At 42.0% G+C, this 24,224-nt stretch overlaps 1 pseudogene across 1 annotated transcript; it reads right to left on the bottom strand.

Moving 5' to 3' along the window:
- Positions 1-10,823: 10,823 nt before the first annotated feature.
- LOC309970450 (S-adenosylmethionine decarboxylase proenzyme-like) lies at positions 10,824-11,825 on the bottom strand (annotated as a pseudogene). Its single transcript has 2 exons — positions 11,710-11,825; positions 10,824-11,351 (listed from the first exon to the last, which is right to left on the bottom strand). The product of its transcript is annotated as an S-adenosylmethionine decarboxylase proenzyme-like (transcript).
- Positions 11,826-24,224: the final 12,399 nt, after the last annotated feature.

Genomic DNA, 24,224 nt, shown 5'->3' with positions numbered 1-24,224 from the left:
TGTTTTTGGTGTCTGCCCCCAGTGGGTAATGCTGGTTTAGTGGGTTGTGTAGGCTTTCTGGTGGAGGGGACTGGTGCCTATGTTCTGGTGGATGAGGCCGGATCTCATCTTTCTGGTGGGCAGGACTGCATCTTGTGGTGTGTTTTGGGGTGTTTGTGAACTTAGTGTGATTTTAGGCAGCCTCTCCGCTAATGAGTGGGGTTGTGGTACTGTTTTACTAGTTGTTTGGCATAGGATGTCCAGCACTGGAGCTTACTGGTCGTTGATTGGAGGTCTTAGCATTGAAACGGAGATCTCAGGGAGAGCTCTCGCTGATTGATATTACGTGGGGCCAGGAGGTCTCTGGTGATCCAGTGTCTGAACTCAGCTCTCCCACCTCAGAGGCTCTGGCCTGACACCTGGCCAGAGCACCAAGACCCTGTCAGCCACACGGCTGAAATAATAGAAAATGGATTTATTCTTCCTCATGTTATCACTTCCTTTTATTAGGATTTTCTTGTCAACAACTTCCTTGATGTTGTTGCTTCAGGCATTTGTTCGCTCTCACACACTGGCCCATTCCTGCATCCAGCCGCTGACGTCAGGTGTCACTCTTACCCGATTCAGCGTTCCGTCTTCCGAATTTGTAAGTTTAATTGCCTCTCAGATCCAATCTATTATTTATCTATAGAGATAAACTAAAATCCAAAAGACAGAGTTTAAAGCGAAATCTAGACTTTCCTTAGGATTATGCACAAAGGAGTATAGCTAGTATGTGACTCTCTAACATTGTAACGAATGAAGAATGATCCTCTCCAACATGGATAAAAATCCCCTGTAGATTTCCAGGATCCCAGCCCTGAAAAGGCTCACCCAGCAAATTTGTCATGTGATGGTGAAAATCTGCATCCAAAACTGTCATGTAAGGACATTAAAAAATTAGTTATAATTAACAGACAATATTATATTTGTTTCAGGTGTACAACATAGTTATTCAATATTTTTATGCATTATGAAATGATCACGGCAATAAGACTGATCACCATACAAAGTTGTTCCAATATTATTGACTATATTTCCTAATTATACCCCGTGACTTATTTTTTTATTTTTAAGACTTTTTTTAAAGTCTTTATTGACTTTGTTACAAAATTGCTTCTGTTTTATGTTTTGCTTTTCTGGCCGTGAGGCATGTGGGATTTTGGCTCCCCGACCAGAGATCAAACCCACATCCCCTGCATTGGAAGGCGAAGTCTTAACCACAGGACCACCAGGGAAGTCCCTACCCTGTGACTTATGTACTCTTCATCACACACAAGCATTGCTGATCTAACTCATCGCCTTAGAGGAGGAACATTTAGAGAGCTCAGCTAAGTCCGTGTTCTTTGGCTTGCGGGATCTTAGTTCCCCAGCCAGGGATTGAACCTAGGCTACAGCAGTGAAAGCACCGAGTCCTAACCACTGGACCGCCAGGGAATTGTCTAAATATCTTGTCCTGAACTATGTATTTGTAAGAGGTTAAGGAGAGGACTTGGAAGTTGCCCTCCACATGAATTCAGTCCTTTGGGGGAAAGAATTTTCCACAACCACTTTTGAGTCCCAGTCTGTAGCCAGTAGTTGGCAGATTTGTCAGGTTACTGATTCTATTGAGAATCCAAGGAAACCAGGAATCCTCTCTCTTCCAATAAGAACTCACAAAATTTTCTGCATTTCCTCTGCAGGGGTGCTTGTCCCCTTGAAGCACATCTGTAGACTCCAGGTAAATTATATTGTTCTTGATACTCTTCCCCCCAGAGAGGCCCTTGCTCATTATTAAAGAATCATATAATTTCATACTTAAAGGGGACTTCCGGGATCATGTAATTCAATCAAACTTTTTTTTAAAATAGTGGAAGAAACAGAAGCCCAGGGAAATTAGTGACTAATGTCACACTGGATTAAAACCAAGCTATCTAGATTTAGTTGAAGGTTCTTTCGATGGTCCTCATTCCCATTTGTCTAGGAGACGTAACTAATGAGAACGTGGTCAAGCTGACCCCATTTTAACTTGTGGAATTTATTATTTTTCCTTCCCACAGTGTTTATTGGGTAACACTTTGGAATCCATTGAGGCTGCGCATGTTTTTAAGAGTTTACTTGAGTAATTAAAAAAAAAAAAAAAAACAGAGTTTACTTGGAGAATTCCCAGGTGGTCCAGTGGTTAGGACTCGGTGCTCTCATGGCCAGGGCCCAGGTTCGATCCCAAGATCCCGCAAGCCACCCGGCGCGGCAAAATAAATAAATAAATAAGTAAATAAATAAAAAGAGTTTACTTGAACAACGTCTAGTCCTAGTGTATCATTTCAAAACCAGAAGCCCTAGGGCTTCCCTGGTGGCGCAGTGGTTGAGAGTCCGCCTGCCGATGCAGGGGACACGGGTTCGTGCCCCGGTCCGGGAAGATCCCACATGCCGCGGAGCGGCTGGGCCCGTGAGCCATGGCCGCTGAGCCTGCGCGTCTGGAGCCTGTGCTCTGCAACGGGAGAGGCCACAGCAGTGAGAGGCCCGCGTACCGCAAAAACAAAAAACAAAAAAAACCAGAAGCCCCAGGCCCAAAAATCCAAACTGCACTTGCTCTTTTTCCCAGAATGTTTTAATGTAAATCTCCGGGGTTTGATCAGGATGTTTGGTTGTGGAAAGTGAAGTGATGGGAACGCAGAACTAGATTACACCAAGCTGGACTTTGTGGGGTGGGTTGTGGCGGCCATGGGGTAAGTGCTGAAAGAAGATAAGGAGACGAATTAGTGAAACTCCAAGACCAAGCTACATGCCTCCTTCTTGGACATCTGAGAGAGGCATATGTTGCAGCAAAAAGAACATCAGCTTAGTGGCCAAAGTCGGTTCTGTCATTGACTAGCTGTGTAGCCTTGGTCAAATGAACTTGTGTACGGCAGTTTGCTTGTGTATAAAATGGGAGTCATTAATACCTACCTTGCAGTTGTGTTAGATGGATAAGAGATAACATATATAAAGTCCCTGGTAAGTAATACATGTGCAAAAAATGCTCATGTGTATGTACATATATATACATGTGTATGCCTGGAGTGTGTGTGTATATATGGGGTGGGGTGTGTGTGTGTGTGTGTGTGTGTGTGTGTGTGTTGGGTTTCAAAGGAAAAAAGCCAAGGCTTTCTATTATAAAGTCTTGTTTTTTGGTTTTTGTTTTAAAAACAGGTGACACTCTCTGAAACACAAATTTCCACAGTTTCTAGGGGTATGTGAGTTTGAGTGTGAGCATTGTCATGGTCTATTCGTTCTTGCTTCACTCAAACATCATGGAAACAAGCTGAAAGGGAAATCATATGTCTTCAACATATCCCTCACCTTTCAGAATATAGAAAGCAAACAAAAAATTCTCAGAAGTTTTTGTCAACTCATTAAGTGTTAATTAAACATTTTATTTCCCCAGTACAAAATGGAGGGAAAGAAGTTCCAGCCAATGGTGTTTACTGTCTAGTTGGGAAAGTAATGTTTTTACAGTAAACAACCAGAGAACAATACAAGGTGGTATGCAAGCCGTTACCAACTAGCTCTCGTTTCAGAAGAAATGGTCCTAGGGGCTGGGTTTGGCTTGGAAAGGCATCTTGGGGGGCTCCCTAGGGTAGTATTTGAAAGTGGGCTTTGGAGGCAGCAGATAGGAATGAGTCCTGGAACCACTACCAGTAGTTTTTGTCTGGTCACTAAATTCTAATCCTTGATCACCTCATTTGCGAAAAGAAGAAAATATTTGTTTCTCAGGGTGTTTTAAAGATTAAACAAGATAACATACAGATCACTAAGCACAGACTCTGGCACATAGTGAGATCAACAAATCGGCTAAATAAGTGTGTTTCTTGTTCAAGGTGAATCTTAAAACATCACAAGAGTCGTCAAGGATGTGGAGAAATTGGAGCCCTCGTGCATTGCTTGTGGGAATGTAAAATAGTGCAGCCGCGCTGGAAAACAGTCTGGCAGGTTTTCAAAATATTAAACATGGAGTTACCATATGACCTAGCTATTCCACTCCAAGAGAAGTGAAAACATATATACACACAAACTTGTACACAGACATTCAGAGTATCATTATTCTTAAGAGCCCCAAAGTGGAGACAACCCAAATGTCCATCCGCTGATGAATGGATGAACGTAATGTCGTGTAGCCACACAGTGAAATATTATTCAGTAATAGAAAAGAATGAAGTACTGATACACGCTAAAACATGGGTGAACCTTGAAATCTAAGTGAAAGAAGCCAGGCACAAATATCACATATCATATGATTCCATTTATGTCAAATGTCCAGAATAGTGAATCATCATAGAGATCAAAGCAGATTTATGGCTGCCAGGGGGTGGTGTGTGGATGGTCCTGAGAAGAGAATAACTACGAATGGATTTTAGTTTCCTTCTGGGGGTGATAAAAATACTCTGGAATTAGATATTGGTGGTGGTTGCCCAACATTGCAAATATACTAAATGCCTGTACACTTTAGACTAGTGAACTATATCTCAGTAAAGCTGTGGGGAAAAACAAAAGAGGTGAATCTTAAAAGACATGAGGTATTTGGACAAGTAGAGAGAAGCAAGCTGGCAGAGCAGAGGAGACACAGACCATGTGATCGGAGCAGCTGAGCCGTGGGTTTGAGAGAATTTGGGCGCGGGGGGGGGGGGGCGGGGACGCCAAGGTGGGTCGTTTAACATCACGTATAATAGTTCAGAGTCAGCCTGCGATGCAGTCTGAGGCCTCCTTGGGGTGATAGGAAGGGCAGAGAAGATTGAATTTTCCAGATTTATCGGAACGTAGCATGGATTGGAGTGAGCAGGGGGAAAAGAAGCAGAGAACTGTATTAGCTGCTGACAGAAGAGGAGACGCCTTCGTGGGTGTGTGTGTTCAAGCTGTGGTTGGGTCCCAGGTCAATGCTTTATTTAGTCTGTGAAGGACCCACGGTGGTCAGAGCCGGGCCTCTTCGTGGCTGCAGTGCGCGGTGCGGCCCCTGGTGGGCGCTGTGGACCGGAGCGGATCGGCCTGATGGGGGCTGCAGGGTGCGCGCGGAAAGAGCCTCCGTCCTCCCTCACAGTCCGTCTTGCTTTCTGTGAAAATTGTCCCTGAGGTAGGAAGATCCTCATTTTCAGTACAGAACAAACACAAATACGGTATTTCATATCTTCTCTGCCATTTTCACCCTTCCCTGTTATTGGAAACTCTCGCCCCCAGTCTTACCTGTAGGATTCTGTCTTCAAATGTGGAATGCTGTTCCTCCCCTTACCAAACCCTCCCTGTCTGTCTTTTCTTTCTTTTCTTTTTTCCTCCTTCAGAATTTCACGATCTTTCATTTTATTCGTCAGTTCTTTTGATTAGCGATGGTAATAGGGCAGAAGAGGGAGGATTCTTGTTTCATTAGTTTCCGATAAAGTGTGCGGTTTCTCAAGGCTGCTTTCATAAATCTACACAATTTTGTGTCTAGCAGTCTCCCATTTCCCTGTCTCTTACAGACTCCAGTTTTGCGCCCAGAGGCACGGAGACCTTGAGCCCCTCTACACGGCGCCTTAACTCGCCCCCAGCTGATTCTGAACGTTGAGTTTCTCTGCCTTTCAGCTTGCTATTAACCATTTTCTTCTTATTCCTGGATTTTGCCGTTTTCCCTCAAGTTCACTGTTATAGACTTTCTCTTGGGAGTCACCCTCAATTACCACATCAAACCCGGCTCTGGTGGGGATCCAGCTGCCCACTGTACCCGGCCTGTAAGACGATGAATCCTCTCCTCCTTGTATGATCCCCAAGCAAGTCATACCGAGAAGGAGTCGTTCATAAGGCATCAGTATATCACCTCCCCGGTGGCACCTAGAATGCTTCCTAGGGAAAACCCCCAGAGAATCTTTGTTGTTATTATTATTATTAGTTTTAACAACTCAAGTTATCGTTCAGTGACTCGGTGTGCGCCTATTTTGATAATGTTTAAAGGAGTCTTCTTGATAATTGAGCTTTGAAACCTAATGGCTTTTTTATTTTTGTAGCATTTTCCCCTATGAGACATATGCAACTTGGGCTGTTGAGACTGGGGAAGGGGTGAAGGGGTGAAGGGTGCTTGTTCCTGGGTAGCAAAAGTCATAGTAAGTTGCTACCTTGGGCTTCTAGAACAATCTTCTTCATTCTGTGGGGAACTCTCCCCTCCCATCCCTCCCTCTCTCCCTCCCTCCCTTCCTTCCTTCCTCCCTTCCTTCCTTCCTTCCTTCCTTCCTTCCTTCCTTCCTTCCTTCCATTTACCTTCTTAGAAGCATGACTGTTGCCCCTCATTTCCTTTTAACTGGAAATCAAAGTGTCTTTATCATTCTTAGGCTTTCTTTCCCCTTATCTTCCTCTCTGCCGGCCCCAACCACTGCATCAAGACTCTGCTCATTCTTCAAGTCAACCTCTGCGTTTGACTCTGAGCTCTTACAAAGGACGTTCTTTCCAGAAACGCCTGGCACTACTTCCCAGTCCCGCAGAACATCTTAGCCTCAAACCAGCGAGTTTTTTTTCCCCCCATCTTTCAGTCTATTCCAAGTGTATACAAAATATTCGGGACTTTCCTGGAGTTTTTAGGGCCTGAGAACATTCTGGAGATCTTGAAATTACCACTTGGGTCCAGTATATAATCTGTTGCAGCTGTGAACATGACCCTGCTCCTAGACCCTCAGGTCAACCAGATGTCCCTGCTCCTGGGACCAGCAATGATCTCAGAACACCTGACTCTGAACAGTCTTCTCTAAACCATCTCCCATCCTGGATTTCTGAGAATATTGCTGTTCGTCTCATCTCATTGATTCGTTCTTCTACTGATTCATTCTTACAGTCAGTACCATACACTACAGTAGTCATACACTACCAAATATAAAATAGATAGCTAGTTGGAAGCAGCTGCATAGCACAGGGACATCAGCTCAGTGCTTTGTGACCACCTAGAGGGGTGGGATAGGGAGGGTGGGAGGGAGACGCAAGAGGGCGGGGATATGGGAATATATGTATACATATAGCTGATTCACTTTGTTATACAGCAGAAACAAACACAACACTGTAAAGCAATTATACTCCAATAAAGACGTTAAAAAAAAAGGTAATATGTTCATAGTTTCCAGAGATAGAATGTAGACATCTTGGGGAGTGTGGCATTCTTTAGCCTACTCCACATATGATAAAATTTGCATTTAAACAATTGATGGAAGAGGAGAGAAGGGAGTTAGGGAGGCCAGCTAAAAGACTGATTAATATTTCAGATGAGAGATAATCAGGTCACGGACTAAGACAGTAGGGAGAGAGGTGGCATCCCACTGGAGGTGTTGGAAGGTAGACTCGCTCTCAAAGCTTCATTCTGAGCATTTGCTTTTCTAACAGTGCCCGTGGGACTGGCTCTTGGACCCACATGGAGTAGGATGCCCTGGGGAACATCAACATTCAAGGGGTGGTGTGAGAAGGAACCCCAAAGACAGAGCCCATGGATTCAGAGAAGTCAGAAGAGTCCCGAGTGAAGATGGTGTCCTGAAGCCCCCAGGTGAAGACGATTCTAAGGAACATGTGGTCGAGAGAGGAAAAGAAAGACGCTGAAAACTGCCCATGGACTGGGCTCTCCGTCATCGGTGTGCTTCATGAAAGCAGTTTTGGTGAGGTCGTGGGAGCATAGGGCCTCCACCATCTTTCTCCACGGCCTCTGCATACACTCCGGGCAGCTACATTTGTCTAGAAGTGTGGAGCCAGTGCGTGGAGATGGGCAGAGGCAGGGAACACTCCCTTTTAACTTCAGCAGCAGCCGTGCTGTGTGATTGGCGCTCAGCCATGGGCTCGCAGTTTGTGGGCCTGCTCTTTGCTCTGGTTGTGCTGCCATCTCCAGCACAAGAGCTTATTTTGGGACACGCAGAGTATTTATTTGTAAAGATACAAAACAGCAAACAGCCTGAAATAACGGGTCTCATGAATATTCTGCAATTGCACCAGCGGTTCCAAGAGGCCCAGCCTAGTTGACTGAGGGAAGGGGCTCCAGGGTAAAGACTGATGTCCACTTGCTTCCTTATTCATTTCACTCTTCCACGGGTTTCTACCGCATATAATTATTTTCTCTTGGTGTTATATTTTATGTTATCTTTCCTCCCCCGAGTGTTAGAAACAGATAGTTTTCTTTGTTTGAAGTGTCCATGGACCTAAAATTATGGGATTGTATAATTCAGTAGTAAATGCCATGCATCTTAGACTATATTAACTTTTGCTGATTTATCCTGATATGCTCTATTTTGATATCTTTCATTTGTTAAGGCTTAAATTGGCTAGCTTTTTCACCTCTGTATTCTGACTCCACCAATGGAGACCTCAACCAAGCAGCAAGCAGATGGCCACAGAATCATGGTGAGGATTTGTGCAGGAAAATACTAATAAGAAAAGAAAGAAAATAGCCCTGGAAGCCAGTAAGTTCTGTTTATTCACTGACAAAGAAGTGGCTATTTAAAAATGGATTTTCAGGGCTTCCCTGGCGGCGCAGTGGTTGAGAGTCCGCTTTCCGATGCAGGGGACACGGGTTCGTGCCCCGGTCCGGGAAGATCCCACATGCCGTGGAGCGGCTGTGCCCGTGAGCCATGGCCGCTGAGCCTGCGCGTCTGGAGCCTGTTGCTCTGCAACAAAAAAAAGGATTTTCAGGAAGGAAAAAACATCAAGTAAAAATAAAAGTTAATTTTAGAAATTTTAGTTTAGATTGAAAATTGCTGATTTGCTTATTACTTTTTTGTTCAAGAGACTTTATTTATTTATTTATTTTTGTCACTAGACAATGAATTAAGCAAACCTTTATTGAAGCTTAAATTGTGGTACAGAAATACATTTCCACTGATTTAAGTCCAACACCATGAAGAGAGAAATTATGGCACCAAAATTTTCCCTCCTCTATCATACACACTAGGATTAATTTAGATTACTATTCAATCTATAGCTTTCATTTTTCTAGGCTTTGTTCCATACAAATTTGTGCGGTTTTCAACATTAAATAGAAATCTTAAATCTATTGGGTGGGAGAAATCAGACCTCAAGCCAATAAATGTTCAGCAAATCTACTGGGACACTGTTCAAGAACAAAATCCACTTTGAGCATTGGTCCTCATAATAGCCCCAAAACGTTAGGTACTGTGCGCTAATTACACAAGCGGACTGATCCATTGATTGAAATCTTCTTCAATGAAGCTTTGAATCAACAACATGTTTAAAAGTCAAAAGTGTTCCAACCACTTGATTTCAAACCAAGTAGAATTTATGTTTAGAAACACTAAAAAAAAAGTATTTCATTTATAAATATGGAAGGAACAAAAACATCACAGCATCAATCCAGAAAGAATCAAAAATTGTTTGAGGACAAGAAGAAATACAAAACTGAGTCAGCTTTGCTCTTTTCTCAGCTGCTTAAATGTCCATATTAGCAAATACAGCTAAAAGATGCCAACTCTTTTAAGCCTGTATTTCTAGTCATTTCCCATTGACCGTTTTGGAATTTTGTATCTTATGTTTTACAGATAGCACTCTGCTTCACTGTGTAGTATGTCTGGATGACCTGAACAGTTCTCATTCATCACTTGATGCTACTCCATGGTGGAAGAAATACCAGTAAGAGGAACCGTTAGAACACTATCACATGCATCACAAAGTCACAGAACTTTCTTAAGTCACAAGATGGCAAAGACATCGATTCTGCGTTGAACCAAAGTTTATGGCATATCATTAATAGAAATTAGTGGAAATGGCTACGAAAGTAAAAGTTAAGGTAATCATCTGAGCTAACTTGACTTGTTGAATCCAATACAACCTTTATCTTAAATCTCCTTGCCAACAAATGTAGCGATAATTCTTTTATACTACTACTTAGCAAGTTAATAAAGGCATGGTACTCAAGAGAAGCTAATCTCATTTAATGGGGGCCATAGAATGGCATACGGTTTCCATACAGTTCTGCCAATATTCCCTAGTATCAATCTATACCTTCTTTGCTAGTCAACACCAGCTTATTCCAAAAGAGCTCATGGTAATGAAAAATGCCAAACTCCCTTGACCTTAAAAGAAAATTAAGTCCAGGGTCCATCCCCCCATTCCCCCTCTGGGGTGTAAAGTTAGTGTAAACCCACAGTGTAACAGTGTATTGCTTTGTGGAGGGGCTGTGGTTGGGAGGGAGACACCATGGTGAGGAATGAATCAATTAAAGTAACACAAGTATAGGAAGCAGTGAGATAGTAATACACGAAATGGATAACTGCAGTCATTTTTGTAGAGGACTCGACTCATGGAAGAAGAACTTTGATTGGTGCTGCAAAAACATCTGTATGAAGTAGAAATTGGTTTCAATAACATTAGTAGAGAATATGTTCTAGAAAGTGGAGGTAACTGGATGCAAAATCCTGGTAGCAATTGAATAGAACAGTCCCAGATGGCTAGGCTGAGGCCAACACTTAATGAGGATGAAAGCCTTGTCTGTGCGGAATTTTGGATGATACCTGGAGAAATATTACACTGTGAATAAAGCAAATTGAATTGTTTTCACAAGTGTTGTAAAGTTTCAAATAGTAAAAGGTTTTCTCTACATGACTTCAATTTCACAGCAAGAGTGGCATAGGATACCTAAACGCAGAAGAGAGCATGCATGCAAGATATCTAGCTACTTGATATAATAATGTATACAAATCAAAATGATTACACTATCATTACATCTAGGGCTTTCTGCAGCTACAAGGTGGTGGTTATGGAAAGCATGGCCCTTGGTATCAATATCTAAAAAGCAGCCACCGCCGCCTTCTGCTCTTTTTGCGTTTTTTCTTCATTTTTCTTAATCAACTCTGCTGTTGTTGCTGCTTCTTAGCAAAACTGGTAAAAACAAAATTGTAATCATTGAACATAGCACTCTGGCAATCAAGACATTTAAAACCTTCTGTCTTCTGGGGCGAAGAAAGCACTGTGCAACATTTAGAACTCTGATTTACAAACAGGGTGGTCACAAATTTTCCTGGCTTGAAGACTTCCATAAGTTTCCCGATCAGGTCATCATAGGAGGTCTGACTTAAGTTTGTTTCAAAGCTAACATAAGAAAATTCTGGTTCTGGAGTGATGTGAATAGTCCAATAAGTTCCATCCGATTTCATTCCATTCATTGAATACCCACAAGGATTGAACATGTGGCATCAATGACAGAACCTGGTATCAGGTCACGAATTCCACTCTCACGAGTGACATCCTTTGCAGTAACACCATCTTTCATGTAGAACTGGTCCATAACTGCTGGGTCAACCTCACTCATCAGAATTTCCAGGGTTTGATCTGGCGGACTGATTATCCGACTCTCTGGGAAATCCAAAGTATACAAGTACCAACAATCAGAATTCATGCGTCCCATACAATATGCTGCTCCATTTGGGAGAATTGCATTAAGAAACTCTGTTTCTTCCCGGAAATTCTGGTGTGGGTACCCTTGGTGAAAAGGCTTCGTGAAATTCTTACCAGAGTAAAAGAAGCTTTGAACTGAGTCAAACCCCTTGTAATCCCCAGCAAGTTTCAACAGGGGAACCAGTGCTTTCAGCAAGAGGGTGGTACCACATGTCTTCAAAAAAACGTTTCTTGGAGACAAACATGCTACTCTCACTGAGTACATAAGCTTCCTGCTTGTCAGTTTTTGTCACACTTATGATTGAACATTGCACATCCTTCAAAAGTATTTCCCACTCGGATCTTGGGATGGTGAGAAGATCCCCAGATCCTTGGTTTGCATTGGGTTGCTGCCTGGAGAACCAAACCTCCAGCAGCTTCTCGGTCCCTTCAGAAAAATGTGCATCTTCCATCACCGTGAGACTAGCGAACGACCAACAACTACAGAAAATCAACTAAATTAAATCTCTTCTCCCGCCACTGCGGATTGTTCCAGCTGTGTTACTAAAGTTCAGGTTCCTTTTTTGCTATAATCTTATATTAACTTATTTTTTAAAAGGGTTAATAAAATTTTCCCGGCTTTTTATCTTTTCTTTTTTTGGTGAGCAAAAGTTGAACGTGAGTCTGTTGGAAATAGGGGCAGATACAGCTCAGTCTGTTGTAGTCTGCTGTTTCCCCGTAAGAGAGAGTAGAGCGAGCGCTAGCTAATGTCACCAGCCATACTTTGGGAGCTAAAGAAAGACTTTTAGAATCAGAAAGATAACTATTGCTCAGCCATTCAACTTAGAGATATTTAAGTGTTTTAGTTGGCTTATAATCTGATTGTCAAAGTTTAAAACATTTTTTTTAGTTAAAAGAATTTTAAAGCAATTTCCTCTACCCACCTTGAGATTGATATATTCTTTTCTATTCTCCTTGAGTGGTATTTAAAACAATTGGATTTGAGGTGCATGGACCTAGAGTCTGTCATACAGAGTGAAGTAAGTCAGAAAGAGAAAAACAAATACTGTATGCTAACACGTATATATGGAATCAAAAAAAAAGGTTCTGATGAACCTGGGGGCAGGACAGGAATAAAGACTCAGACTTAGAGAATGAACTTGAGGACACGGGGAGGGGGAAGGGTAAGCTGGGACGAAGGGACAAAGTGAGAGAGTGGCATGGTCATATGTACACTACCAAATGTAAAATAGATAACTAGTGGGAAGCAGCCGCATAGCACAGGGAGATCAGCTCGGTGCTTTGTGACCACCTAGAGGGGTGGGATAGGGAGGGTGGGAGGGAGGCACAAGAGGGAGGGGATATGGGGATATACGTATACATATAGCTGATTCACTTTGTTATACAGCAGAAACTAACACAACATTGTAAAGCAATTATACTCCAATAAAGATGTTAAAAAAAAAAAAAGGGCTTCCCTGGTGGCGCAGTGGTTAAGAATCCGCCTGCCAGTGCAGGGGACACAGGTTCGGGCCCTGGTCCGGGAAGATCCCACATGCCGCAGAGCAGCAAAGCCTGTGCGCCACAACTACTGAGCCTGCACTCTAGAGCCCGTGAGCCACAACTACTGAGCCCACATGCCACAACTGCTGAAGCCCACATACCTAGAGCCCGTGCTCTGCAACAAGAGAAGCCACCACAGTGAGAAGCCTGCTCACTGCAATGAAGAGTAGCCCTCGCTCGCCGCAACTAGAGAAAGCCCGCGCGCACCAACAAAGACCCACTGCAGCCCTAAATAAATAAATAAATAAATTTATTAAAAACAAAAAACAATTGGATTTGATGTTACAGTCATTCTATCATTAGAACACTGGATCAAATAGTCCTTTCATTTCATTTGCTTCACAGATGATCACCAAAAAATACTCTTGTCATCAAGGCCTTATAGGTATCTGTGGGGCTACCTGGTACAGAGTTGGCAAGTTAAAGAAGCAAAGGAAACCACACAGTGGTGAGTAAATGAGTTTGTTTATGGTATTTGTATTGTGGTTGAAGCAGATAAATGGCTAGAGAATAATAGTTACTTCCACTGACTGGGAATAGACACTGTGGCACATAGACTTCTGTGAATTCTGCTGGGGCCAGCTGCTGGGTCAGCCCCCATCTCTCTAAGGAGGTAGAGGTTATGATCTTTTTCAGAAGAGAGATCTGAAGTTCAGGTCTGTTAAGTAAACTATTCTGGGTGACACAAATCTTGTATTTCATTGAATTTCAGATGTCATCGGTTGTGAGACCCGCTATGATTTTATGTACCACTAAGAAAACAAAAAGTACTCCTACAGCCGTAGCACAGTGATTATTTTATGCCTTAGAATTTTGATTGGAAAGGTTCTTATACTTATTTTGGCATTGATTTCGCGCCTATGTATCTCTTGTGCATATGTAGAAAGAAAACTAAAAATGAAGTAAATTGGCTAAGGAATGTACAAAACTTCATTTTCAGAGTGTGACTCATGAATTATTTTCCAACTCGAAGTCTGCAATATTCATGTTTTGCTGTGCAGGCTCGTCCTCTGTGCCATCCAGAGCATGGGTGGTGTAGCATCTCCTAAAAGGTTCGTCCACGACTATCTCTAGAATTCCCTTCTGGGCCGTTCCACGAGTTTTATGCCTGTCTACAGGCAATGACTACTATGGCCCACGACTGCTGGCTGGCAGCGATTCTAAGATGTATTTTGATTTCAGAAATATTAAAATGTGGGTAAAGATGCATCTTTAGGTTCATACTGAGGTCTGTCTCTCTCTTATCCTGGACACGAAGGAGGCTTTTGTCTTCTGGTTCCAGAAGCTGATGTTTTACTCCAAAGGGCAGGAGCGGGTGCTGGGTTGGATGTGCACTTCAATTTCTTCAGCTCCTTGCCTGTCTCTCACTAGATCGCTCAGATCTCCTATGTTCCCTTTCAAACCTCTGAGGAAGGCATCTGGGTGAACCTTTGCAGGAAAAGGAAAATCCAAACCCAGTAAAGAACTTGTTCTGGACTTGTTCCCTTTCAACCCTCCCTGGTGATTTCAGGGGAAGTTCTCTGGAGCACACAATTCCATAAACGTCGACATTTCCAGGATATGAAGATTCTGCTGCTCCGTTCTGAGCAAAGAGGTTGGTTAAGAAAATTGTTATGTTTTCCAGGTGCAGAGGACAGTCGCCCTGAGAAGGGACTGTTCTGAATCTTCTTGGGATGCTTTAACTGGTGTTCGTAACCTACTGCTTGTAGCTAAGTTGGGCTGAAAATACCATAATCTGTTGGGGGAGAAGAAACCTCATGTCTGTAGGTTTCAGGGGATAATCTACATCATCATAACTCAATCTTAGCACATAATTCAATCTGCCTGGAGAGGTGATCTCTTTGCCTAACACCCAGAAGGATAGATCACACTAAGGAAGGTCACCCAAGATGCTCATGTTCTGTGCATGAAAATGCATCTCTATATATTTTCCATTTTGCCATTTCCAGTTTTGACTGCCAGAGTTTGTTTGATTGTTTTATGTTTGGGCAGCTAGGGACTGAGATATTTCTTTTCTGTTTGTTTCTCCAACTCTTTTTACAGTTTAACAAGTCAAATACAAATCTCAGGGGACTTCATAAGCCTCGTGATGGTGCCGTGAGTAGCATCCCATTATTGATTGCAAATACTGCATTGAAATGCCTCGGAAGAGCCCCAAACCAAAACTTTCAGACACCTGAAGCTCTGAGCCTTCCAATTAGGCTGAAAGTTTCCCTTGATAACCAGTAGTGCTGAAGCTTTTAATATTGTTTTGGTCTATCCGTTCTCAGCAACGTTTTCTAGTTATGAAGGCCAGCGGATCACTTGATGTCAGCGAGGTAGCTCATCTGACCCACTTGCATGCTTTCTGATCAAATATGCTACCTGAAAAAAAAAAATCTTCAGCGTCACGTAAACTGATCGTAATTGGGGGCAATTCTTCTTTCCCCTCTTCAATGCTATATCCTCCTGTGCAGCCTATTTTGCATCCAGAGATACATTTGAAAGTCGAAATCCCTTAGAGCTAAATATTCTAAACTGACAGAAGAATTTCTAGTGGCACACCAGCCTGAAGCCATGTTTTTATGAGGACATCACTTTCTATTTCTAAGCTTCAGTGTGCACTCCTGCTTCCTTATTGCTGGGAGCCATGCCACATCAACTTGCCTCCCTCTCAGCTTTTAATGTTTTTTTAATGGAGTCCAGTTTTCCACCTAAGTTATGGCTAGTCTTCTGACAAACCGTCAGACACCTAAGTAACCAGAATGGAGGTGTCCAGATGTGACACGGGGGGAAAAGGCAATGGTAAACTTTCATGCCTTTGAACAAAACTATCTTCTAAGAATTCATTTTTACCTGGCCTCTGGGTTTGCCATAAGGCTAAAAGGGGCTTAAGAACAACATTTAAACAATTAATACGTGATCTGAAGTCTTTTCTTGTAAACCACAAGCTAAAGTCATCATTTCTCAATCTGGCTGCTGTGGTGAGTGTGTTGCCTGAACAGTGAAATAGCAGCACTGCTGCAGTTTTTTCTCAAGCACAATATTGCTTATGGAGCACTGAAGTTAGTTAGCTAATGGAATAAAAGCAAGCATGCTTTGCAGGTAGCTGGTCATTTAGAAGAACTTAAGAAAATAATTGTAAATTACAATGAATGATGAATCATTGCAGATGCAAATTCATCAAGGAAGGTGGCATTTCTGGGATAAAGGAAGAAGTATATGTTCTTGAAAGTCAGCAATTTGGGTGGCTTTATCTCTACAACTCGGAAGACATTTGAAGAACGTTTGGTAATTAAATACGCCCTCAGCTGAGAAATAATGCTCTGGGTTGTCCTGCAGGTAAGTAGAAGGTAAGTGTTCTCTCTTACCTGGGTTTTAAGAGCTCTGCTTGGAATCACATGGGTGTTCCAAGTATATACAATCTATACAATAATATGAGTAAATGTCCTGGCTAAGAAACAGGCAGAATTCATCTTCCTAGAGTCACAACAGCTGAGTCTTTCTTGGGATTCAGAGTTCAGCTCAATATCTTCCCCTCCCCCATGGAACCTTCTTATCCACATTAGCCCACTTTGTGTCATCATCTTCCTTTATTTTTATTTCACCAATCATTGTCTGAAATGATTGTCTTCATTTGTTTTCTGGTTTGTTGATGCCTCTGCCTGGTAGAAAATCGCTCATTGAGAGCGGGATGTTGTTACCTGTCTCCTTCACCACTGATTCCCCAGATCCTAGAAGCAGTGCCTGGTACATTGCAGGTCTTCAATAAGTAAGGAATGAATGAATGAATGAATGAAAGCAGAATTCTGACTACAGTGTAGTTCCAAAGAGAGTTATAGAACATTGGATGGTTCAGAAGCTGGGTATGAGATATGGCTGTATATGATGTCTAAAATGTAGTCTAATGAGGTCAGGGATTTTCTTCTTTTTCTTTTTTTTTGCCCTGCAGCTTGTGGAATCTTAGTTCCCCGACCAGGGATTGAATCCGGGCCACCATAGTGAAAGAACAGAGTCCTAACCACTGGACCGCCAGGGAATTCCTAGGAATTTTCTTTATACTTGAAAAGAATCCCTATGACATCAGGCACAGCATATGATATTTTATACTGTTGGAGGTGGGTTAATGCAGAGGTCTTGGGGAGATGACCTGGTGTTTCATTCATTCCAGGGCTGTTATAGGGGATGTGCTGGGAGGGAGGGGGTTCCTCTTAGAGTGCTCACTGACTGGGCGGCGGGTCGCAAGGATAAGACCCCCTCAATAACAATTTACCTGGATTGACAGGGACCATCCTCTCCAGTGTGGAAATTCCTTGAACAAAGCTTGAAATTCCTTGAATAAAGCCTTTTTCCTTGGACAAAGGATAGATAAGTATTTTAGCAATCGATTAATATTTTGGGTGCTTTCAGTTAAACCAGTCCTTGCCGCCTTTTACATCGGTAAAAACTGTTCTTGCCAAAAATGCAGTTTGGCTGATGGAATCTGATATTCATTAGAAAGATTAGTAACTTAAAGAAAAGTACTTCTTTGAATTTGATGTATTTTACAGGAAGGGGCCTAGTTTGATGTTGCCCAGCTTAACTTTTCATCCAAATTGCCCTTGAGGAGTGTTTTTTAATCTGATGCATTTTTATCCCTATCTTCTGAAGTGGCATTTTTTTTTTTTTTAACGGGAGGATAGAGTAACATGGAAAGCAGCTTTTATTCACTCCAAGGACAACAAATGCACATACAACCAAGGGCGGGCAGAGTTAGTCTCTGGGTACATATATTAGCCTAAGGGTGTCATGGGTGCCTGTGTGTTACTCAGGAAACTCTTTAAAAATAATTACCTTGCGATTAGTATCTGATGCCAATGGTATATTTTCACTTTAAAAGTCAGAGGTCTTTATTTCCTTGAGACAATGAATGAACTTCTTTTCACCTTGTTCCTCGCTGCTTTTCTGCCTTTATCTTAATATAGACACACTCACCCAGACACGCACGCTGGCCGACTGCCCCCTGCCAATGGTAGATTTTCCAGTAAAACAGTTTCTCTTCATATTATAATTCCAGTCTAGTCAAATTAGAAATACCTACTTATCTCCCTTTTATATTTAAGGTGTATATTCTCTTCCAGGTGGTGTATAAACAGAAAAATGGTATTAACATTTTCTTATGGATTCTATCTAATGCTTCCGTTGGGTCCAGCTACCAGTGGAAGCCAGCTGGAGGATGAGTTTACAGGTTTAACTAAATGTGGGAAACAGATAGAGACATGAAAGTGCTCTTCCCAGCTAAAGCTCATTAATAAAATTTTGGTCATGTTCAAAGACTTCAAAAATGAGTTTGGGGGCAATTTGGGGTCCAGCCTTTAAGCACCAACCACTGCCTGTCTCTCCTGTCTCTCTCATCACTTCAGTGGTTCCAAGAGGACAGTGGATAATGTATGGCTGGTGGCAATGACTGCATTGTAAACCACATATGCAAAAGCCGTAATAGATGGCTTTGATGTCCAAAAGCCACAGCTCACCAATCCGAAGTCAGAGTGATGGGTTAGGAATTGTCAGTCTATCGTTATTGGCTTTGCAAAAATAAGGAGCTGGGACTTCTCTGGAGGTCCAGTGGTTAAGACTCCGCGCTTCCACTGCAGGGAGTGCGGCTTCGATCCCTCGTCAGGGAACTAAGATCCTGCATGACATGGGAAAAAATAAAAAAAAATAATAAATATAATTATTTATTTATAATTTATATTTATATATTATATTATTTATAATTATTTATAATTTATAATAATTATATTATTTATAAAAATAAATATAAATAATAAAATAAAAATAAAAAAATAAGGAGCTAATGAAATCTGCTTCTAGGGAGGGACATATATGTTAACGGACTATATTGGAAAAAAAGTTTATGTAAGTGTCCCACAGTATTGGACTTATTTGAAGTATTTCATACATGTTTTCTAAAATAGAGACATGCAGGGGAAAAAAGGGCGTGCCTGGGAAGCTGGTAGGGTCAGTACTAGAGTTCTCAGAAGGTAAGGTACCGCCTGCTAGAATTGGTCCTTAAAGTGTTTCATTATGTTTCGCCCTGAAAAACAGGTGAGAGAAGGAAGAATCTGGAACAAGGGAGAAGGGAGGAAGAAGGATGGGGATCACGAATATGGCCCAACTGGATTCTCCTCTGTAACTGGGGAGGAAAGGCTTCCCTTAAGAAGCTTGCATGTCATATTTAACTGGTTCCTTCCTATAACATCTTGACTTAATAAAGAGACAGGCAAAAGGAAAAGAAAAGAAAAATGAAAGAATCCGCAGCAAGACAATTAAAAGTTTCCCCCTCACACCCACCACCTTGGGAGTTTTGCCTTTGTGCCTCATGGCTTATCCCACTGAAACTCATCAGTTTTTGCTTTTATGCTGGAAACGCCCCAAAAAACATTTGAAGCTTGCTAGCCACCCCTTGGGGTGAGAAGATTTCACAACGTGTCTCCAGGGAAGCCCAGCGGGCCAGGGTAGGGGAAGAGGTGTCCTTCTCTCCCTCGTGGGGGAACAAAGGACAGAACCTCAAAGTTCTTGCCCCAGTGTGTGACCTCGGGGCCGAAGGCAAAACATTTTGTCTCTGGGTCCTAATGATATAAGCTCCCCCGGCTCTGCAACTGCGCTCTATGATGTGACCCGAAAGCTTTGATGGAATTACTATTGCCTTTTCTTTCTCTGCCCAGCCATTTATTATTCTGTATATTTTCAGGAGCTGTGGGAAACTTTCATAACCAAGCCTAAGCCAGGCGAAAACTTGTCCTATTTGGAATTTGTAATGAAGTCAAAACATGGCCTGGATTTTCTGAAAGGCTCCTTTGGCGGCCTGTGACAGCCCTAGGGCACAATCAGACAGGGCTGGAGAGGGCCTGGGAGCAGATTTTGTTACCAAGAATAGGACAGAACAATATTTGCTTCCAAAACACTAGGGCTGCTATTTACCTCTCAGCTGGAAGAAGGGAGAGATAAATGCAGATTTCACATAAAGTGCAAATACCAATTCTTTCATTTCTAATTTTCAGGATTTTTTTTTTCCCCTTAGCTCCCTCTAAACAAAAGGTTAGGGAGAATTTTTAGCATATTTGATTTCCTGACCTAAGGGAAGAAATTCTTTATTTCAGAACTTTTGACCCCCAAAGAGCTGTTACTTTGCCTGAAAGGCTGAATAAAAATTGTTAGACATTTAAAGCAATTGTGGGTATTGAGACTGCTTTCTTTTGTGCACTGTGCCTGTTGGTGTGTGTCGGATTGCAGGGAAATACTATGAAAAACCAAGTTTCGCTCAGTTTGGAGGGAAAACTTTGCCTACTTTTCAGAAGCTCTCGCAAATTATTTACAGGCTTAAACCTGATCCCTCAAAAGGAGCCTCAGTCCCTAACAAAAGTGGTAAGTGGTAAGATGTAGTTCCTAATTTTTATTTAAGTCAAAGGTTAATAGTACAAGGGGGTTCGGTCCCTGAGTGTTTCAAGTTAATGTTTATTTTTTACCATCGTTTAAAGAATTTCCTAAGGCCCTTATTTCGCTGCTGAAAGCAGAGTAAGAGAACTCAGATTTCATGCCCCCAGGCTTGAATAAAGGACTAAAAACAGCACAACATTTGCATCTACTTAACAATCTCGGTTCTAAGAGCCCCCTCACAGTGAGAGGGGGAAACCGTATCTGGAGGTGAAATGAAGCTATTCGGAGATATTTGCCAAAAACACAATTCAGAGAAAGATAATCATTGTCAGAAATGACCTAGGAATTCAAGGCCTTATGATTGAAAACAAAAAGCTGGGGAAGGTGCGTTCTCTTGCTTCCCCGCCTGCCCAGATATCAATGAATATCAGCTAAAGGTGGCTGAAGAACCAATTTCATGCATCTACTGTACGAGGAAATGAACTGAGCCGAGGGCAAAAATAAAATTATACAAATGTTATTATAGGCTAGCTTGCTTCTGTCCTAGTTTAATTCAAATTTTAGTGCTGCAGGCTTGGCTTCAGGCATTAGCCTTCCTGAATCAATCAACATTTGCTTACATCTAAATTATTAGGGGAGCATGTGACTTTGTTTATTGTATAAGTTATACGCAAGGTTAAAGCATTAACTGTTCAACCGGTTTTGTTCATTCACCTCACCAACCCTCCCCCGCCCCAGTCAGCCCTCCCCCAAATAGGAAAGAAAAATCTGAAATTACGAATTTTTTTAGACAAACGCAATAACAGAGCCGCAAAGTCTTGTGAACCTGAGGTTGTCGGCTAAAAGTGGGATGGGAGACAATCTTAATGGTTAGAAAAAAGGAAAGAAAGGAGCCCAAGAAATTGTTCACAAGAGCTCTGAAAGAGTGTCTGCACAGAGTGAAACCGCGATATGGTAAATAATCGGTTAAGTTGATTAAGACAGCCAACCAAATGGGGATAATTCAATATAAAACTAAGAAAGCCTTTTGGCTAGGGTTTCAGTAGGCAAGGAATTTCAAACTATATTTCAATGCTGGACTCAAACATTTTTTTTTTTTTTTTTGCGGTACGCGGGCCTCTCACTGTTGTGGCCTCTCCCGTTGCGGAGCACAGGCTCCGGACGCGCAGGCTCAGCGGCCATGGCTCACGGGCCCAGCCGCTCCATGGCATGTGGGATCTTTCTGGACTGGGGCACGAACCCGTGTCCCCTGCATCGGCAGGCGGACTCTCAACCACTGCGCCACCAGGGAAGCCCGGACTCAAACATTTTTATTGCCTTTATCTATTAGAAGACAAAGTTAAACATAGATCCTCTGGAAAATGTATTTAAGAACAGGTCTTTTTGTTTCTTGTCTCTGCACATCATTGTGAATGCTTCCTGAAAGCTCACTCGTACATGTTTGGGAAATAAGGATGGAGCTTAATAATTAGACAATTTGACTTTCTAAGTATTTAGACGAACTAGATACCAGGTGTGTTCTGCTTTGAGAACATTCAATTTAAGTGAATATCAAGGGTTCAAAGTAGACAAACCAGAGACAATTATTTGCTTTACAAAAGGTTCTTCTTTCTATAAGTTCATCCACAGTAGGCTTCCCACAGTAATAATTTACAAAATTGTGAATTGAATTCAATAGAAAGATTAAATCTAGTCTTTTCCATCAATGTGTGTGTATGTGTTTCTTTCTCAAAACTTATAGAAACACTGCAAGTCAGAAGATTTTTGTATAGAATGATACTCCGTCATAAATGATTCGAACGTAAGGTGTGTTCAAGAGGAGAATCAATTTCCCATTCGGCCAACTCCTGATTCTTTCTGTTTGCATCCTAAATTGGGCTTTGAGATCTTGGACGGTGGTTCTCCAAAAGTGATCAGTGGGCCATCGTCCACAGAATCACCCAGGCAGCCCAAGAATCTGCTGTGTAACACATGTCCATATGATTGGGATGCACAGAAACTAACATTTGAGAACTTCTTTTGCAGGACCTAATATGGAAGTCAACAGTACCGCTCTGTCTACTCTTTATTTCATGCGGTTTACATGCTCTCCTCTTCATGGTGTCCCGGAGCTCAGCCCAAACTAAAACGGGCTCCCAACTGTAAGGCCTCCCAATCCCTGACCTTCTTTGCTTGGTCAAAGGCATCTTTGAAGCATACTTATTCACTCCGTAGTAGATCCTGATTTGTATCGAGACAGTAAGCCTATGAAAAATCGCCACACATAACTACAATTCTATTTGAAATAATTTATCAGATGTAAAACTAAAATTGCTTTCCACCTAATCAGTATTTTTAAGAATTAGCTTAAAATTTTAATACAATTTTTAAAGGTTACACTCCATTTACCGTTATTACAAAATATTGGCTATATTCCCCATGATGTGCAATACATCCTTGTTGCCTATCTTACACCCAATTGTTTGGACCTCTCACTCCCCCACCCCTATGTTACCCGCCACCTCCGGTAACCACTAGCTTGTTCTTTGTACCTGTTAAGTCTGCTTAAGAAACAGCTTTTTAATAGCAGCATATCAGAGTGGAGAAAGCAGAAACTTTGGAATCAGACAATCCTGGTTTCATTTTCACCTTTATGGGATGTTTGGCAAAACTCGAATGTCTCTGAGTTCAGTTTCTTTGCCTGTGATGTGGGAATAATACATTGTAAATAGGCTGGGTTGGAGAGAAAAATGAACAATATGCAAGAAGTGCTTGGGATAGATAATAATTATTATCATTCACCATTTCCAAATAGCTGTCGAATTCACAAGTGGTGCACATGAAAAGGAGAAGCAGTGGACAGCTGGGACACTCACTGCTGCTGAGGAAATATTGGGGAATTCCCGAGGTGCACAGAAAACTGCTGAAAACTGCTTACTTCCTGCCCAAACCTGGGGCCTGTAAGACCTCTCCCAGAGTTCCTTCTGGGAGGAGACAGAGAGAGAAAGAATGTGTAGGAATTCCAGAGGGAAACCATCCCAGATAACTGCTACAGCTAGTATTCTCCCAGAGACTCTGTGTTGCAAGACAGCAAATTTACCTAGAAATTCATGTGATGAAAACTTTGTACAGGAAATGAGAACTTTGGGCCCCTGAAGACAGAGGGGCTAATAATTCTCTAGTATTTAGTGTAAATTTTTTCATAAAAGAGATATAACAGAGTAGGATACAGAAACGGCTCAGCAGGTGAAATAGACTTCAGATGATGAAATGAGAATAGAATACAGGGAAAGGCAAAAAAGACCTGGCTTAGGGTTTCTACAGTTCCCTCACTGAGCACCACTGAATACCAGTAACAATAATGATAATGACAACTTTCTAGTGGCCTAATCCGGTGGAGAAAGTAATAGTCACAGTCACAGAATGGTATCTTTATTCCTGCTTAGAGATGTTATACTATATATTTTCAAGTGTGTTAAATCATTTAATCATCATATCAAGCCTGTGAATTTGGTTTTATTTTCAACCTCATTGTCCCGCGAATATCTTGGGAAGTGTTTATATCTTAAGTTATGAAAAACACCCGTTGAATCCCACATTGTGTGTGAAATATGTCTCCATAACAGAGATTTGTTTTTTGCCCAATTTCCACTTACTATTTTTAAGGTAAAATGATAATCCAAACTCCCTTTGGGAAACCACGCATTCTCAGGCCACATGGTTTAAAAGGTATATCCAACCCTAGCAGCAGGGCTGGGTGCTGATTGGCCTAAAGAGATCAGCATGCTACTTTCTGCTTGGTTACAGTGATGGGTTCACCCACGGGCTGTGTGACCCAATCAGAGCTATGTACAATGAGACTGCTGTTCTTTCCCAAGGGACCTGAACCTGGAAACACGTGGACTGGTGCTACTGTTACCACCTTGCTAACA

Source organism: Leucopleurus acutus (assembly GCF_964270905.1).
Source record: "Leucopleurus acutus genome assembly, chromosome: 13".
In the NCBI taxonomy this organism is placed as follows: Eukaryota; Metazoa; Chordata; class Mammalia; order Artiodactyla; family Delphinidae; genus Leucopleurus; species Leucopleurus acutus.
Note: the sequence above shows the minus strand (reverse complement) of the source record. Positions and strands in the feature narration are given on the sequence as shown.